This window comes from Sus scrofa, chromosome X, assembly GCF_000003025.6.
Source record: "Sus scrofa isolate TJ Tabasco breed Duroc chromosome X, Sscrofa11.1, whole genome shotgun sequence".
NCBI lineage: Eukaryota > Metazoa > Chordata > Mammalia > Artiodactyla > Suidae > Sus > Sus scrofa.
The window spans coordinates 59,484,010-59,504,120 of NC_010461.5; the positions used below are offsets into that span (position 1 = coordinate 59,484,010).

The following is a 20,111-nucleotide window of genomic DNA, read 5'->3' on the forward strand; positions in this document are numbered from 1 at the left end:
TCATTTCACTAGCAAAGTTTGTTTAGAGCATATCTCAACTTGTTTTTTCTCAATTTAAGCCAAATTTAACAAAATCTAGCCACCTATGTTTCCCTGTACCTCCCACCCAGATCCTCCTAGGTACTTGCCTAGGAAAATGTACCAATGCCCCCTAAGACTCCAAGTCGTAAGTAAAAACAGTTCAAATAAAATTTTTAGGATCGTCAGTCAAACAATAAGATCCACATTTAAGGCGAACTCACCAGAACACCTGAGAGATACCAAGAAGTCAGCGGGTCTCAAAGGGTACATGCTGGTACTAATGGCCAATTCAAGCTGTCCTCCAGGTGTTCTCTGGTAGGTATCTCTGATATCCTGCCAGGTATGCCATGCAAATGTTGATGAAAAATTAATCAATAGTCAATCTAAGATAGAAATGAAAGTTTTTATTCAAGCCAACCTGAAGAGTATAACCTAGGAGATAGTCTCTCAGAGAGCTCTGAGAACTTTCTGCCTGTTAGAGGTCAAAAGATAGTATATACATTTTTGAGACAGAAGGTTATACATCAAATGATGTATTGACAGTTTATACAATCCAGATCTGTATGTACAAAGTAGTGGGTCATCCCAGGATTAAGAAGGAATATTATCTCCTAAGAAGTTATGCAGTAGTAGACTATTGTGAAGCCTTACAAGATTAAGAAGGAATGTTATCTCTAAGGAGTTATCTTGCTGGTGCTAGGAGAATATTGCTCTAGAGGGCTGAGCAGGTATTTCTGCTTTTGTGGAGGTCTGGTGAATGCATAATGTGGTTACACAATGCACACTAGATGGGAGGGAAGAGGCCAAAGGGCAGAGAAAATTTTCATGTTTAAATTTTCCTTAAATTGCTTTAAAATATGAACTTTTATTTCATCAAAACTAACTAAAACTAAATAGGCAAACAAAACCAGACCAGCTGTTATCTAGGGCATTCCCCCCACAGGCTTTCCCCCTTTCTTCTCTGGGTCCAAAGGACAAAACACTGCATTGCCTGAGTCTGCTACTGTGAATCAGGTTTAAAATGGCCATTCTGGGTTCTTCTGAATAGCGCCTAGGGTGAAGCATTTGCAACCCCACCCAATTCTTCATCACCACCCTCCCCCAACTCTAACACAAGGAGGCAGAGATTTAGAAGCCCCTTTGTTCCATAGAGGCCTCCTGTGACTCAGCCACTTCTAGCCCAGTGGTTTCCTCGTCTCCTTCAAGCAAAAGTAAATCAAGAGACCCTGGGGTGGTTGTGAAATCTGATGCAAATTTAGGAAAGCTGGGGGGAAGAAAAGGAAACATCAACAGTTTTAGTCCAGGGGTGAAATGCAATCCTCCTACTACCAATTAAACATTTATTGAGTGCTTAGCATTATATTAAGTGCTTTGTTTTAATCTTCATAAAAATGAAATGTGATAGATAGATACTACTATTATTATTCCTATTTTTCACGTAAGCAAACAGAGGTTCAAGGCAAGTAGTTGCTCATGATCACACAACTGGAGCACAAATATGCCTTACTACAGTTGTTAGGGGCAGGGGATATGGGTGCCAATCCTTTTCAATAACTTGCACTTCCTGGCTAACTGATGCTTCCATAGCTCCATCCTATCTGCTCAAATCCTTGCCCTGGGAAAATATGGCTTCCCTCTCCATTAGATCAGATGTATTAGAAAAGGCATTGGACTAGAAGTCCAGAGAATGAATTGCCAGGTGGGAAGTGTTTCTTGTTAGAGCACTGATCCTAGTCACCTACCTCACTCCCCTTAGGACCCTAATGAACTCAGCCCCATATAGAGCAAGAATCGAAGCTCACTGATTGGAAACTATCCACTTGATAAAATGCATTTTAGAAAATTTTTAGAAAACATTCAGAAGTTTGGTACCAGTGACCCCATTTTTGCCACAATATTTATGTCAATAAGGTGGTTATGCAATAGATGAGCCTTGCTGGTGAGAGGTGCTGCCCTCCTGGTACTTTCTGAGAAACCAAACCAAGGTGTTAAAGGACCTTGGCTTCCAAACACTCCTCTCTGGGACAATTGAGAATAACATCATTGTGCTCCCTCAGTTTTTTGGTTATCAACCCCTCCTTTCTAGAAAAAAGCAATTGTCCTACACTTTTATCAAACTCAAGCACATCTGACATTTCTCATCTACGAATTTGCATATCAGCTTGAGATCCAGCTTCCTTCCCAGTAGTCCTGCTCATTTGTCAAGAACACAAACCCTGAGACTCTGAACCTTTAACTTATAAATATCAAAGCTCCAAGATTCTGTATGCACTACTCAGTCCAGTCTTTTTATTGCCAAGAGGAGGACTCTACCTCCAGGAGACATAAAGCAGTCTATTCGTAGTAAACAGAGTTGTGGTGTACTGGAATAACTCTTATGGACTCAGGAAATCAGATTGTGTGCATTTATTCCCAACTCTACCTTTAGTAGTGTAAGTTCGTATCTTAAAATTGGTCATAGTGTATATAATACCATGGCAATCAGCAATATACATACCAGGAATTTTTCAGAGTGCTGGTTGTTAAATCAGCACACCATTGGAGCTGGCTGATATATTGCTTGCAGGCTTTCTTTGTCTATGTAGATCCTTCTCAAACTGATAGACTGAGCTGATATCTCCTCTTCAAAACCCCACCATAAAGTTCTTAGAAGTCACCAGGTCTGCAGCTTGCCACACACAGGGAACAATGGAATCTCCAAAAGCAAGTAAACTTTCTCAAAGGTGACTTTATCATACATATTACCAGCTGCATTCTGTGTGAGGCCCTGGCAGCCTCCAGCATCATCACAGAACCAGTAAAGTGAAATGAAGAGGTGGGAAACAAAAATCAAGTCATTCATTAGAAAAATAAAAAGGGATAAGAGGAAAAGCAGAATGGCAAATAGAAAAGTAGATGAGGTTTGATAAAGATTAGAACTTTGTGAATTCTTTTTATTTATTTATTCATTTTTGGTGATTCACAATTTTAAAGGTTATAGTCCATTTACAGTTATTATAAAATATTTACTGCATTCCCCATGTTGTACAATATATCTTTGTAGCTTATTTTATACCTAATAAAAACTTAAACTTTGTTAATTCTTCAGTAGTATATGCACCATAGAGTTTCAGAGCTTTGAAATGAGCCTACTGGGAGGAGGGGATGGGGCAATATACCTCTTTTTTTTTTTTTTTTTTTTTTTTTTTCTTTTTGTCCTTTCCAGGGCCGCACCCGCGGCATGTGGAGGTTCCCATGCTAGGGGTCTAATCGGAGCTACTGCTGCTGGCCTACATCACAGCCACAACAACGCTAGATCCAAGCCTCGTCTGTGACCTACACCACAGCTCACGGCAAGGCCAGATCCTTAACCTACCGAGCGAGGCCAGGGATAGAACCCACAACCTCATGGTTCCTAGTCAGATTCGTTAACCACTGAACCACAATGGGAACTCCCAATATACCTCTTTTGAAAATACATTTTATAGAAGCAACACGAAGTAATTATGTTGTGAGTCACACGAGAAGTCCAAAATACATATTATAATGTCTGCATTCAAACACTATGAAACTTTACCAGCACACACACATATAGAAAGAAAATAGCAGTTATACAGACTCTAGAATCTCATTAAATTAGACCAGTGTTCCAGACAAAGTGCTCATTGCCACTCAGTCGGCTGGCCTTGCATAGCCCTCCTTGAGGAAGAGAAAATTGCAGGAAGACTCTTAGGGTCCCTTATAATTACCTCTTTGTTTTCAGGGTCATTAAATTGATGCTTGTTAGCTATAACTTGCGACAGAGGTATGGCCAGTGTGGCACAGCCCCTTCTCATCCTTACCAGGATCCCCACCCTTCTCAGCCTTGAGATTCAATTCTTATTGCACTCAGTGAGGTTATAGAGTGGCCAGAATAGAAGTGAACAACCTTGTACCAAAGTACAGAGCACCAAGTATCACCTGGTCATTTTCACAAACCAGCTCCAGACCACTGGAGGGTAAGAAAGGACCTATGAAAACATCATGGTGTGGTTATATAACTGCTGCAAATTGTTAAAGAACAGTGAAGGAGGAAACAGCCAGCCTTTCGCAGGGGCAGGTGATAGGTTTATGATATTGGCTAGGGAGAGGGGATAAAAGAAAAGGGGGGAGATTGAGAGAGAAGGAGATGGAAAGATAGATACAAGTCATAGAGCACAACCTGGTTATTCCAGAGGTGCTTAGAACAGAGTGGCCAAATTATCACTCTCTTGCCATGCCTTAGAGTTTCAGCCTTTGCTAACTCTGTGTTGGGCTTTTCAAAGAGGAGGGACTTCATATTCCCTAGTCTCTGCTAGATATATATCTCTCAGAATACAGACATCTCTTCACACTCTTGGGAGCAATGGAGAGAGCCAGTCCTTGACACTATTTGGTTTTATCTCTTTTCCTTGTTGATGCATTAGAATAACTTATGCCGCAACTGGAGCAAAACCCCCTAAGTCCAGTTTCCTAAGGGACTTTGACAGCAAAACCTAGATCAGTGCAGCTTGGCCTGCCTTCCTTGGGCTCCCACTTGTGATACCTCTCCTAACTACCCCTAATGTCCTTTCTCCACAACCCTCTCCCATTCCCAGTTGCCAGCTCTCACTATTTCTCTGGCCTCCTCCTTCCATCCTCCATCCTACCCTCAGCCTCCACCTCACCTTGCTCCCAGTCATTCTGCTTCTCTACTCATACACCCTTCATACCATCTTCCACCTGCTTTGAATACCCTGGCCCTGCTCACACTACCTTTCCAATTCATCATTCATCCCAAATCCCTCTTGAGCTACCTCCCTGTATGATGCTTTGGAACCCAGAATTCCAATTGCCATGATGATCAACCTTAGAGATCCAAGTATCTTTCTCCATAAGGCAATATGTGGCTTACACTGCCTTGTCTCTCTCACTAATCCAAGTACAGCAAGAGGTATTACTACTGGCACATGACTAGCCCAAAGGAAATCTAGAGTAATGAGATGGGCACTACTCATGCTGATGTGAGTCTCGTCTGTATTCTATCTAGGGTAGCGGTGGCATTAATAACTCCTGCCAATGTTAGTAGTAAGTTTCTCACAGTTTTTTCTATTTGTATGATTCCTAGCACTGGGTACCCTGCTCTTATTATTCACATAAACAATGAGTCAATAATTCCCCCAGGAATTACTTAACAAATCAAGGGTGACCTCATTTTAGAGTTCACAACTGAGTCAGGATTTCAGCCTTGCAGATTTACAGAATTAGTGTCTTTGTGTGCAGACTAGTCTCAGAATACTCTTCCTAAGGTGCATGGGGTGTTATTCTGAGATAAACAAGACCAGGGGTCCTTGCCTCAAAGAAGTAACATCTGTTAGAAGCACATGGGGATCCAGGCAAAAGGAATTGTTCGTAAAAGGTCTTACATTAGCTGGGTTACAAATATAAATTTCTGTTGGTTTTTTTTAACATTTAAACAATTTGTTTAAACTAAAAGAAGAAGTTCTATTAATTCCAGGTGGCAAGCATTTGGCACATTGCCCTACAAAGATTGTTGAATTCAGAATTCCCATGATCTGTTCAATAGTTCTAATAGGTGGTTCTTTTTCTGGGACTCAAGCAAAGCCAAAGTCAAAGGTTATTTGTTTAAGATCATTTGTCCATGTAGATGCAAGTAAACACCATTGGCTATAATTCTATATGGTATAATTTGATGACATTAAAATTGCCCGTAAGATTCTTTTAATCACAGGGGTCATATCTAATAAGATATGGGGGTAAGACTGAGGATAGTGACTACTCTTTGGGATAATCTTATGACATTATACCTAGCAATTACCATAAAGAGGAAGAAAGGAGAAAAGGGGCAATTAGGAGTGGATGACAACCAGGAGTTTATAGAAAATAAAAATGTTAAAGCAAGCAGATGAAAGATAAAACAGAAATTAGAGAGGGATCTCTGTCTGATATATTTGGGACAAGCTGTCCACTGTCCAAGGTCATTTGCTTGTTCCAAAGGTCTGAGTCAGTTGTCTATTTCAGAAAATTGGTTATTTCTGATAGATTTCTGAGAATCCTCAATTTGATGTTACCTATTGGAGTAGCCTTCCAATAGAAATTCTGATTTGCTTCTTTAGTTGTGAGACATGCATCCAAGGATTGGCTCTCTGGAGTTTCACTGCTGTATATGTTGTCAAAGGTCCCTTCTATCAAAGTTTAAGAACAGTTTTTCTCTGGAGAGTGATGCCATCAAAATGTCAGTAAAGGAGTCTTCTACCATCTCTTTCCCCCCCCCCATTAGAAGACCAGTTTTGACAATTATCTATGGACAAGGGGGACTTTGTGAAAGCCATGAGTCTAGCAGAGTAGTTCCAGCATACTGTTGGAAAAAAAAAATCTGAGATTGGACTCAATGGAGAATGTAAGGAATAGTTTAATTTTTTCATTTTATTTATTATATTATTTGGCTCCAGAATTTCTATTTGGTTCTTTTTAATGATTTCTATCTCTCTGCTAAACTTTTCATTTTGTTCTTGCATAATTTTCTTTATTTCATTGATTTGCCTTCCCCAAGGTATCACAGTTCAGTGTCAAGAGAAAACTTTTTAGCCTGTGATTTCTTCATGAGAGAAAATGAAAGTGTGTGAGTAAGCATCTGGCCTCCCCAGATATGCAGCACACTGCCAAAAAGGACAATTTCTTTCTCACCCATCCAGAATACTGAGTCATGAAGTGCATGACTGGAGGGCAAGTGGATGGCTGGGAGAACAACCACCAGAGTTTGAAAAAGAATGCAGTGGTATCATAGGGATGTAAATCCAAACTGTTTCATGGATTCCATCAGGAAGTTCATCCACAAGCTGCTGAGGATGACTCACCTGCAAATCCTCTCATTACCCTCAGGTACCCCAGCATTCTATGCATCTCAGCAACACATGCGTACCCCATGTCTAGCTTCCTTTGCACACTCTTGAGGGTGGTGAGAGTGAGCCTTTGCAGATGGCTAATGAACACACACAGAATGCTGGCCTGACTGTGGGGTTGGGAGAAAGCCACACAAACACACAAACTTTAGTATTCAACACTGCCATAGGGAAGGCAAATAGGAATCTGTCAGCATCTAGCCTGGCTTCAAAGCATTCAGAGAAGGTTTTCAAATCTCAAGGACCCCCCCCATATCAAGCAGGAACTAGAATTGTGGAGCAGATATAGCCATAGAAAAGGCCTGAGAAAGGCTCAGAACACCTAACAAGGCAGATGGAATCTTGGTAAAGATTAAAGGAGGCAATACTTCTTCAAATGTGAAGACAGTATTGCACGCTTTCAAAGAACAAGAAAAATCAAGGAAACATGACACCACTCAAGGAAAACAATAATTTTCCAGGAACTGACTTCAAATAAATGAAAATCTGTGATTTGTTCAACAAAGAATTCAAAATGAGTGTTTTAAGGAAACTCGGTGAGGTAAAAGAAAACACACAAAGGCAAATCAATGAAATCAAGAAAATGATACAAGAGCAAAAGGAAGAGTTTAGCAGAGAGATAGAAATCATTAAAAAGAACCAGACAAAAATTCTTGAGCTGAAGAATACAATACATAAAATGAAAAATGCAGTAGAGAGCATCAACAGAAGACTGGATAAAGCAGAAGAAAGAGTCTGTGAAGTAGAAAACAGATCATTTGAAGTTACCCAGTCAGAGGAGAACGAGAGAGAGAGAGAGAGAGCAAGAAAAAGAAAGGAAGAAAGGAAGGAAGGAAAGAAGGAAGGAAGGTGAGGAAAGACTACATGAACTATGGGATACCATTAAGAGAAATAATCTGTACATTATTGTGTTATTGGGGTCCAAGAAACAGAAGACAGGGAGAAAGGGGCAGAAAAGCTTATTTAAAGAAATAATGGCTGAGAATATCCCAATTTAGGGAAAGATTTGGATATAAAAGTTTATTTAATTAATAAGTACCTAGATGGCTCTATGGCTTAGCTGGTTAATTAATAAGTACCACTCCATCTCAACCCCAAACAATCTTTTCCTTCTATACTTTTAAAAAATTGTCTAAATCAAAGACAGAATTTTAAATGGAATAAGAGAAAAAAGAAAAAACTCACATACAAGGGAATGCTCATAATGCTATCAGTGGATTTCTCAGGCCAGGAGAGAGTGGAATGATATATGTAAATTGCTGGAAGAAAAAAATGTCAATGAAGAGTGCTTTACCCAACCACAGTTATCCTTCAGAAATTAAGGCGTGATAAAGATTTTCCCTAATGAACAAAAGCTGAGGGAATTCATCATCATTTAGACCTACCTTATAAGAAATGCTGAAAGAACTCTTCAAGATGAAATGAAAGGACACAAGAAAATATAACAAACTAGGGTAAAGGTAAGTATATAGTGAAATTCAGAATATATAATGTGGTGGTATATTAATTCTAATGCTAATGTTAAAGGACAAAGTGTTAACTAATATGATGGTGTATTAATTAGTTCTAATTCTAAGGTTAAAGGACAAAAGTATTAAAATAACAATAGCTACAACCATCTGTTAATGCATATACAGTATAAAAAGAGGTAAATTATGACATTGAGAGCATAAAGTATGTGGTAGGGAGAAAAAAGGGAAGTTTTTGTATGTGATCAAAGTTAAGTTGTTATCATCTTAAAATACACTGTTATATCAATAAAATGTACAATAAGGAAACACTGGACTTGAATGATACTTTAGACCAAGTGGACCTAGCAGACCTATGTGGAATATTCCATGAAGCAGTAGCATATATACATTCTCAAATGCACATGGAACATTCTCTACAATAGATTATATGTTAGATTACAGAACAATTACTAAATTTAAGAAAATTGAAATCATACCAAATATATGTTTTTTCTTTCTTTTCTTTTTTTTGGGGGGGGGCACAAGTGTGGCATATGGAAGTTCCCAGTCTAGGGGTCGAATTGTAACTACAGCTTTCAGCCTATACAATAGCCATAGAAATGTAGGATCCAAGCCACATCCATGACGTACACCAGAGTTAACAGCAATGCTGGATACTTAACCCATTGAGCGAGGCCAGGGATTGAATCCAAATCCTCATGGATACTAGTCATGCTCATTACCACTGAGCCACAGTGAAAACTCCTATATTTTCTGTTTACAATGTTATGCAATTGGAAATAAATAAAAATAGGAAAAATGGAAAATTTAAAAATATGTGGAAATTAAACACCACACTTCTGAACATCCAGTGAATCAAAGAAATCAAAAGGGAAATAAAATATCTTGAGACCAATGAGAATAGAAAACAACATACCAAAACTTATGGAATGTAGAAAAAGCAGTACTAAGAGAAATTTATAGTGTTAAACACCTAAACACCTACACTCAGAAAAAAGAAAGTTCTCAAAGAAACAACCTTGAAGTGTACCTTAAGGAAGTAGGGGAAAAACAGCTAATCCCAAAGTTAGCAGAAGGAAGAAAATAACAACAATCAGTAGAAATAAATGAAATGGAAACTAGAAAAACAATAGGAAAAAAATCAACAAAACTAAGAGCTGGTTTTGAAAAGGTCAATGAAAATGGCAAACTTTAGTTAGTATAACCAAGAAACAAAAAAGAAAATACTCAAATAAAATCAGAAATGGGAGTTCCCATCGTGGTGCAGCAGAAATGAATCAGACTGGGAACTATGAGGTTGTGGGTTCGATCCCTGGCCTCGCTCAGTGGGTTAAGGATCTGGCATTGCCATGAGCTGTGGTGTGGGTCACAGATGTGGCTCATATCTGGCATTGCTGTGTCTCTGGCATAGGCTGGCAGCTGTAGCTCCAATTAGACCTCTGGCTGGGGAAACACCATATGCCATGGGAGCGGCCCTAAAAAGACAAAAGCCAAAAATAAAATAAAAATCAGAAATGAAAGGGGAGATACTATTACTGATACTCCATAAATATAAAGAATCATAGGGGAGGAGTTCCCATCGTGGCACAGTGGTTAACGAATCCACTAGGAACTATGAGGTTGCAGGTTCAATCCCTGGCCTTGCTCAGTGGGGTAATGATCCAGCGTTGCCATGAGCTGTGGTGTAGGTCACAGACGTGGCTCGGATCCTGCGTTGCTGTGGCTCTGGAGTAGGCCAGCAGCTACAGCTCCGATTTGACCCCTAGCCTGGGAACCTCCATATGCTGAGGGAGCGGCCCTAAAAAAGGCAAAAAGACAAAAAAAAAAAAAAAAAGAATCATAGGGGAATACTATGAACAATTACATACCAAAAAAGTGGGTAACGTAGAAGAAATGGACAAATTCCTAGGAACATAAAACCTACCAAGATTGAAATGAAGAAATAGAAAATCTGAACAGACCAATGAGTAAAGAGATTGAATCAGTAAACAAAAATCTCCCAATAAAGAAATGCCCAGGAGTGATAAAGATAGTTTATAGTTTATCAGATGGTTTCTCTAGTGACTTCTACCAAACATTTAAAGAATTAATTCCAATCTTTCTCAAATTCTTCCAAAAAGTTGATGAGGAGGAAACATTCCTAATCTAATTTTACAAGGCCAGCATTACCCTGATAACAAAGCCAGATAAAGACAGTACAAGAAAAGAAAACAAATGCTAATGTAATGCACACTAAGGTATATGGAATGATTGGCCATCAGGAACCTGCCGTATGGCATAGAGAATTCTACCCAATATTCTGTAATCTATGTGGAAAAAGAATCTGAAAGAAAACGGATGTGTGTATATGTATAATGGAATCACTTTGTTCAACAGTAGAAATTATCACACTGTAAATTAACTTTACGTCAATAAAACCTAATAAATAGGTGAAAAAATTCTCAGCAAAATACTAGCAAGCTGAATTCAACAGCACATTAAAAGGATCACACACCATGGTCAAGTGGGATTTATCCGTTGGATGTAAGGGGAGTTCATCACACACAAATCAATAAATGTGATATACTACGTTAATAGAGGGAAAAGTAAAACCATGTGATTATGATCATCTCAGTAGATGCAGGGGGAAAACAACAAAATTGAATATCTTTTCAGGGTAAAAACCCTCAACAAATTGTGCGTAGAAGGAACAGACTTCATCATAATAAAGGCCATAAATGACAAGCCCACAACTAACATCATACGCAATGGTGAAAAGTTGAATGCTTTTCCACTAACATCAAGAGAAAGACATGAGTGCCCACTTTCACTACTTCTATCTAGCATAGTACTAGAAGTCGAGCCAAAGCAATTTGGTAAGAAAACAAAATAAGAGGCATCCAAATCATAAAGGAAAAAGCAAAATTGTCTAGGTCTCTAGATGACATGATCTTATATATAGAAAATCCTGAAGACTCCACCACAAAACTGTTAGAACTAATAAACAAATTCAGTAAATTTGCAGGATACAAAATGGACATATAAAAATCAAGTTGTCGCGGGAGCAGCCCTAGAAAAGGCAAAAAGACAATAAATAAATAAATAAACATAAAGTTGTATTACATTAGTAACAAACATCTCTCTGAAAAAGAAATAAAGATAATCCCTTACAATAGCATCAAAAACAGTAAAATACTTAGGAACAAACTTAATCAAGAAAGCGAAACATCTGTACACTGAAAGCTATAAAACTGATGAAAGAAATTGAAGGAAATATAACTGAAAAGATACTCTGTGTACTTAGATTGGAATAATTAATATTATTAAAATGTCCACAGTATCCAAAATGATCTTACAGATATAATGCAAGCCTATTAAAATTTGAGTGGCATTTTTTTACAAAAGTAGAAGTAACTGTCCTAAAATTTGTGTGGAATCATTAAAAACTGAATAGCCAAAGCAATCCTGAGAAAGAACAAAGCTGGAGGTAGCACATTTCCTAATTTCACAGTATATTACAAAGCTGTAGTTATCAACACAGTATGGGACTGGTATAAAAACCAGACACATAACCCAATGAAACAGAATCAAGTGTCCAGGAATAAAATTAACTATATATATATATAGTTAACTAATACTTCACATGGTAGCCAAGAATACTTAACGGGGAAAGAATAACCCCTTCAATAGATGGCATTGGAAAAACTGGATATTCACATGCAAGAGTGCCATTGGAACCTTATATTACACCACTCACAAAGAGTAACTCAAAACAGATTTAAGACCTGAAACTATTACATCTCCTAGAGGGAAATAAAGGGGAAAATCCTCCTGAAATTAATTTTGTCAATGATTTCTTTGGTAATGAATCCGAAAGTATAGGCAACAGAAGCTAATATAAATAAGACTATATTAAATTAAAAAGCTTCTGGGGAATTTCTGTTGGGGCTCAGTGGGTTAAGAACCCAACATAGTGTCTGTGAGGTTGCAGGTTCGATCCCTGGCCTTGCTCAGTGGGTTAAGCATCTGGCATTGCTACAAGCTGCAGCATAGGTTGTAGATGCAGCTCCAATCCCATGTTGCTGTGGCTGTGGCATAGGTCAGCAGGTGCAGCTCTGATTTGACCCTAGCCTGGGAAACTTCCATATCCCACAAGTGTGGCCATGTAAACTAAAAAACAAAACAAAACAAAATAAACTTGTGCACAGTAAAGAAAACCATAAGCAAAATGAAAAGGTAACTTAGGGAATGGGAGTAAATATTTGCAAATCTTATATTAATCTCTTAAGAAATCTTATGTCTTAAGAGATTAATATAAAATATGTAAGGAATTCTTACAACTCAATAACAAATATAACCCCCAGATAATCAAATTAACAATAGACAAAGGACCTGAATGCACATTTTCCCAAGAAAAACATACAAATGGCCAACAGGTACATGAAAACCTGCTCAACATCACTAATCATCAGAAAATACAGTGAGATATCACCTATTCCTCTTGGAATAATCATTATCAAAAAGACAAGAGGTAAATGTTGGTAAGCATATAGAGAAAAGGAATCCTTATGCACAGTTGTTGGTAATTATATTGGTAGAGGCAGTGTGGAAAACAGTATGAAGTTTCGTCAAAAAAATGATAATATGGGAACTTCCATATCACAAGTGTGGCCATAAAAAAAAAGAAAAAAATTGATATTAGAACTACCATGTGATTCAGTAATCCCACTTCTGGGTATATATTCAATGTAAGTATACTCACTACCTTGAAGAAATATCTGTACCTTTGTGTTCATTCCAGCATTATTCATAATAGCCAAGACACGGAAGCAACTTACATGTCCATCAGTGGAATAATGACTAAAGAAAATTCCACACACAATGGAATATTCAGCCATGAAAAACAAGGAAATCCTGCCATTTGCAACAATATGGATAAATAGCAAGGGCTTTATGTTAAGTGAAATAAGCCAAACATAACAAGGCAAATACTATATGATCTCACTTATATGTAAAAAAAAAAAATGAACTCACAGAAACATTGAATAGGATAATGTTGGGGGCCTGGGGGATGTGGGAAATGGAGTGATGTTGATCAAACTTCCAGATATAAAACAAATAAGTTTGGGGGAAATCTAATGTACAGCCTATTGACTGTAGTTAACCATAGTATCTTATATACTTAAAAATTACTATGGGAGTAGATCTTAAATCTTCTCACCACAAAAAAGGAAGTAAATTGGAGTTTTCACTGCGGCTCAGCTGAAACGAACCCGACTAGTATCCATGATGATGTGGATTAAATCCCTGGCCTCACTCAGTAGGTTAAGGATCTGGCCTTGCTGCAAACTGCGATATACGTTGCAGACACAGGCTCAGATCTCATGTTGCTGTGGCATAGGTCAGCAGCTACAGCTCTGATTCAACACCTAGCCTGGGAAGCTCCATATGCCCCAGGTGCGGCCCTAAAAAAAGACAAAGAAAAAAAGGAGTAAAAGAAGTGAGAGATGTATTAACTAACCTTATTGCAATAATTGTGTCACAATATCAAATCATCACATTGTATACCTTAAGTTTACACAATGTTATAGGTAAATTTTTTTTTGTTTTTTTGTCTTTTTAGGGCTGCACCCGTGGCACATGGACGTTCCCAGGCTAGGGGTCTAATCTGAGCTATAGCTGCTGGCCTACGCCAGAGCCACAGCAACGTGGGATCCGAGCCTCATCTGCGACCTACACCACAGCTCATGGCAACGCCAGATCCTTAACCCACTGAGTGAGGCCAGGGATCGAACCAGCAACCTCATGGTTCCTAGTCGGATTCGCTAACCACTGAGCCATGATGGGAATTCCCTAGAGAGCTCTTTTATAACAGTTTCTGTAAGGGTGTGTCTTGGTCACTTGACATAAAAGTTTGCATATCCTAGGTTGAAAACACAAAATTAAGGAATTTTCTAGCAACTGTAAATGCTATAGCTTTCCATCAAGGAAATAATTCAATCCCTCTAGAAAGGACACGCATGATAAATAAAACATACTTAAATTCTACAAAGAGTATAAGCTAGATAAAATCCATCTGTATTCAAAGGTCCTTTGAGTTTTGGTTCCTAGCTATGACCCACTTTTACCATTTTTCCAGGATTGTTTTTGATAGGGTAAAATGACCCCCAAATAAACTCATCTGTCTTTTATAGTTTACCCACCAACATTAATTTAAAATAGTAGCTAATTTGTACCATTATGGGTAATTTCATGGAGAAATTTTATTAATTTATTATAAAATTATAATAATAAAGTATATTAAAATTCATTATTATTTTATTTTTTAAAATTCCTTTGATACCACCATGTGACTTTCTTGGAAACATCACATTATCTCATTGAAGGGTACCATAAACTTTTTTTCTTTCTGTGGCTGCACCTGTAGCATATAGAAATTCCCAGGCCATGGGTTGAATCAGAGCTGTAGCTGTGGTCTATGCCATGGCCATAGCAACAGTGGATCTGAGCCACATCTGTGACCTAGGCCACACCTAATAGCAATGCTGGATCCTTAGCCCACTTAGCAAAGCCAGGGATTGAACCCACATCCTCACAGAGACAATTTTGGGTCCTTAACCCACTGAGCCACAATGAGAACTCCTACAATGAGATTTTTCAAAATATTTATTTTCCAAATCATGGGCTAAATAAATATTGTGGGTGGTTTGGTTTTTGTTGTTGTTGTTGTTTTTGCTGCACCTCTGGCATATGGAAGTTCCTGGGCAAGGGATCGAATCTGAGCTTTAGCTCTGGCCTACACCACAGTGCAGGAATATCAGATCCTTAACCCACCCTGCCACAGCAGGAACTCCTTTTTTAACATTGATATTTTATAGCAGTTTCCTTTAATAACTCCTGAAATTTATCCTTTGAGGGTTTAGTTGAAATAATAACCTTGGTCAAGGCTGTTTGTTTGGCTATTGCATTTCTTTTAGTTCCATATTATTTCCTTTGGTAAGGGCCTTGATCTATAATAGCCACTTCTCTAATAAGTAAGAGTGATATAAGAGTTCTTTAATTTGTTGTTGGTTTTTGAAGAATTCCAAAGTTACCCACTGCTCCAAAAATAACCTTCTTTATGTTTATCTTTTTACTCTCTGCTCTTGGGTTAGTTGACAAGTACAAGTTCTGCTATCTGTGTTGCCTTTGATTCAAGCAGAAGACTATATTGCAAAGGAAAGCTTAAATTAAATGGCAGTATATCCTGCTTGATAATCTCCAGTTTTTGTTTTCAGGTGTGACCCATCAACAAATAATATTAGGTTAGGTTCTCATGGGATTTTCTTTTTTATTGAAGTATAATTGATTTAAAATATTTTGTTAGTTCCAGGTATATAGCAAAGTGATCAGCTATATATACATTTTTTCAGATTATTTTCCATTATACGTAATTATAAGTTACTGAGTATTATTCCCCGTGCTATACAAAGAATACTTGTTGCTTATCTATTTTATGTATAGTAGTTTGTATCTGTTAATCCCATAGTGCTAATTTATCCCTCATCCCCTCCATTTCCCCTTTGTTAACCATAAGTTTGTTTTCTGTGTGTAAGCCTGTTTCTGTTTTGTATACAGATTTATTTGTATCACTTTTTAGATTCCACATATAAGTGACGGCATATAATATTTCTTTCTCTGACTTAATTTACTAAGTATAGTAGTCTGTAGGTCCATCCACATTGTTGCAAATGGCAATATTTCATTCTTTTTTTTTTTTTTTTTGTCTTTTTGCTATTTCTTGGGCCGCTCCCACGGCATATGGAGGTTCCCAGGCTAGGGGGTTGAATCAGAGCTGTAGCCGCCAGCCTACGCCAGAGCCACAGCAACGGGGGATCCGAGCCGTATCTGCAACCTACACCACAGCTCACTGCAACGCCAGATCCTTAACCCACTGAGCAAGGGCAGGGACCGAACCCGCAACCTCATGGCTCCCAGTCGGATTCGTTAACCACTGTGCCACAATGGGAACTCCTCATTCTTTTTTATGGCTGAGTAATATTCCATTGTATATATACCACCTCTTTCTAAGCTAATCATCTATTGTTAGACACGTGGTTTGTTTCCATATCTTGGCTATTGTAAATAGTGCTGCTTTATTGGGGATGCATGTATCTTTTTTAATTTGAATTTTTGTCTTTTCTAGATGTATACCCAGGAATGGAATTGCTGGATCATATTGTAGCTCTATGTTTAGTTTTTAAAGGAACCTCCATACTCTTTTCCATAGTGGCTGCACCAATGTACATTCTCACCAATGGTGTACAAGGCTTCTGCTTTGTCCACAGCCTCACCAGCATTTATTATCTGTAGACTTTTTGATTATAGCCATTCTGACTGGTGTGAAGTGACCACCTCATTGTGGTTTTGATTTGCATTCCTCTAATAATTAGTGATGTTTAGCATCTTTTTACAAATGCCTGTTGGCCATCTGTATATCTTCTTTGGAGAAAGTAATTATTGATAAGTATGTAATTATTGTCATTTTATACCTTGTTTTCTGGGGAGTGGTTGTAGTTTTTTGTTCATTTCTTCTTTTTGTTTTTTCTGTTGTGGTTTGGTAGTTTTCTTTCTTTTTTTTTTTTCTTTTTAGGGCCACACTGGTGGCATATGTAGGTTCCCAGGCTAGGGGCCAAATTGAAGCTTCAGCCGCCAGCCTACACCACAGCCACAGTAATGCCAGATCCTAGCTGTGTCTGCGACCTACACCACATCTCACAGCAATGCCAGATCCTTAACCCTTTGAGCGAGGCCAGGGATTGAACCTGTGTCCTCATGGATATTAGCCAGATTTGTTTCCACTGAGCCACAATGGGAACTCCTTGATGGTTTTCTTTTGTAGTATGCCCGAGTTCCTTTACTTTTGGTTTTTGTGAATCTATTGTTTGTTTTTGATTTGTGGTAAACTTGATTTCAGGTATGTGACCTATAGCTATATCTACTTGGTTTAAACTGATAGTCACTGAAACACATTCCAAAATACTTACAGTTTTATACTCCCCTTATTTTGTGATTTTATATCCTATTTCACATCTTCAAGTATATTCTGTTGCTGGTCACTGTAGTTATAATCGCCTTTACAAATTTTTTTTTTATTTTTTTGTCTTTTTTTTTGGTCTTTTTAGGGCCACACTCGTGGCATTTGGAGGTTCCCAGGCTAGGGCCTATGCCAGAGCCACAGCAACGCCAGATCCGAGCCATGTCTGCAAGCTGCACCACAGCTCACAGCAACACCAGATTCTTAAGCCACTGAGTGAGGCCAGGGATCAAACCCGCAACCTCATGGTTCCTAGTCAGATTTGTTTCCACTGCGCCATGATGGGAACTCCATTGATATATATATATATATATATATATATTTTAATTTCAGCCATGCCCATGGTATGTGGACATACCGAGCCAAGGGACTGAACCCATACCACAGCAGCAATCGAAGCTGTTGCAGTGACAATGCCAGATCATTAACCTGTGGGGCCATAAGAGAACTCTGAATTATTTTGTTTTGTTTTGTTTTTTTGCTGCACCCATAGTACATAGAAGTTCCTGGACCAGGTATTGAATCTGAGCCATAGCTACTGCCACCTGTGCAAGGATAGGGCAATACCTGTGCCAGGCTGGGAATTGAACCCATGCCTCCACAGTGATCCAAGCCACTGCAGTAGGATTCTTAACCCACTGTGCCACAGTAAAAACTCCCTGAATGGTTTTTTAATCTATGTATGGGCTTATTTAAATGACCTTCAACCTACTGTATATTTGCCTTTCCCATTGTGATTTTCCCTTTCCTATAGATTCTTGCTTTTTTGCTATTTAGAGAAGACCTTTCAATATACCCCCCCTTTTTTTTAGAGTCACACCTGTGGCATACTGAAGTTCCCAGGCTAGGGATCAAATTGGACCTGCAGCTGCCAGCCTATGCCACAGCCACAGCAACACGGGGTCTGAGCCACGTCTGCAACCTACGCCACAGCTTATGTCAACACCATATCCTTAACCCACTGAGCAAGGCCAGGGATAGAACCTACATCCTCATGGATACTAGTTGGGTTCATTATCACTGAGCCAGGATGGAAACTCCTTTTTTTTTTTTTTTTTTTTTTGGTCTTTTTTGTCTTTTCTAAGGCTAGGGTCTAATCGGAGCTGTAGCCACTGGCCTATGCCAGAGCCACAGCAATACACGATCCAAGCCACGTCTGTGACCTACACCACAGCTCATGGCAACGCCAGATCCTTAACCCACTGAGCGAGACCAGGGATTGAACCCTCAACCTCATGGTTCCTAGTCGGATTTGTTAACCACTGCGCCACGACGGGAACTCTGGAACTCCCTCAATATATCTTTTAAGGTAGGTTTAGCATTGCTGTATTATTTTAGTCTTTGCTTGTCTGAGAAATTCTCTGTCTCTTCTTTTATTCTAAATGATAATCTTGATGGGTAGAGCATCCTAGGTTACAGTCCTTTCAGGACTTAGAATATACCATGCCTCTCCCTTCTGGCCCACAAAGTTTCTTCAGAGAAATCAGTTGATAATATTATGGGGGTTACCTTGTAAATACTCTTTCTCTTGCTTCCTTTAGAATCCTCTCTTTATCTTTAACTTTCACCATTTTCATTGTATGTCTCCGCGTGGGACTCTCTCTGCTTCCTGTAACTGGATATCTGTTTCCTTCTTTAGATTTGAGATGTTTTCAGCAATAATTTCTTCAAATACTTTTTTGATCTCCTTTTCTCTTGTCCTCTGGAACCCCTATTATATATAAATTGGCACGTTATATTATCCTATAGATTTTTTATGCTGCTTTTTTTTCCCCATTATCTTTCTGTCTGCTCTTCTGACTGGGTGATTTCCATTATTCTCTTTCAGATCATTTATTTTTTTCTGTGTCATTTAGTTGGCTACTCATTACCTCTAGATTACGTTGTATCTCAGAAGTTGAATATCTATTTTTGATTGGTTCATCTTTATAGTTTGTAGTTCCTTGTTATAGTGATATGCATTTCTATTGATAATCTTTCTTAATCCAGTTAGCATTTTTATTACCACCTTTTTGAAATTGAGTATGGTAGATTGGTGAGCCCTGTTTCTTTCTTCTTTCAGGGGTGTTTCTCTTGCTTTTGAAATTGGGAGTAGTTCCTCTGCCTTTCCATTTTATTTAACTTTCTCTGTCTTTATGAATTTAGGAGAAACAGTTATCTATTGTGGTCTTGAAGGAGTGTTTTTATGTGGGAGCATCCCTGTGTAGACTGTGTGTGTCCAGTGTCTTTTGTTCAAGGGCTAGTTTTGATATGGATGCCAGCCACATCTTTCCTCAGGGTGTGCTGCCTGCTGTCACCTTTATAGGGATGTGGTTGGTGTTAGAAGATCTAAAAGCCTATGCAGACTGTGAGGTGGGACTTCCTCTTTGCTCCATGGCTGTCACTGCCCTGTCAGAGCCCTGTCTCCATACTGTTTTCCACAGTGGTTGCACCAATTTACAATCCCACCAACAGTGTACGAGGGTTCCTTTTTCTCCACACCCTCCTCAGCACTTATTATTTGTAGGCTTTTTGAAGATGGCCATTCTGGCTGGTGTAAGGTGGTACCTCATCGTGGTTTTGATTTGCATTTCTCTAATAATGAGTGATGTTGAATATCGTTTCATGTGTTTTTTGTCCATCTGTATGTCTTCTTTGGAGAACTATCTGTTTAGATCTTCCCAT

General features: G+C 38.6%; 1 long non-coding RNA gene across 1 annotated transcript; it reads right to left on the bottom strand.

Moving 5' to 3' along the window:
* Positions 243-3,224, bottom strand: LOC110257856. The gene is made up of 2 exons (XR_002340874.1): positions 2,519-3,224; positions 243-354 (listed from the first exon to the last, which is right to left on the bottom strand). It is a non-coding gene; the product is annotated as an uncharacterized LOC110257856 (long non-coding RNA).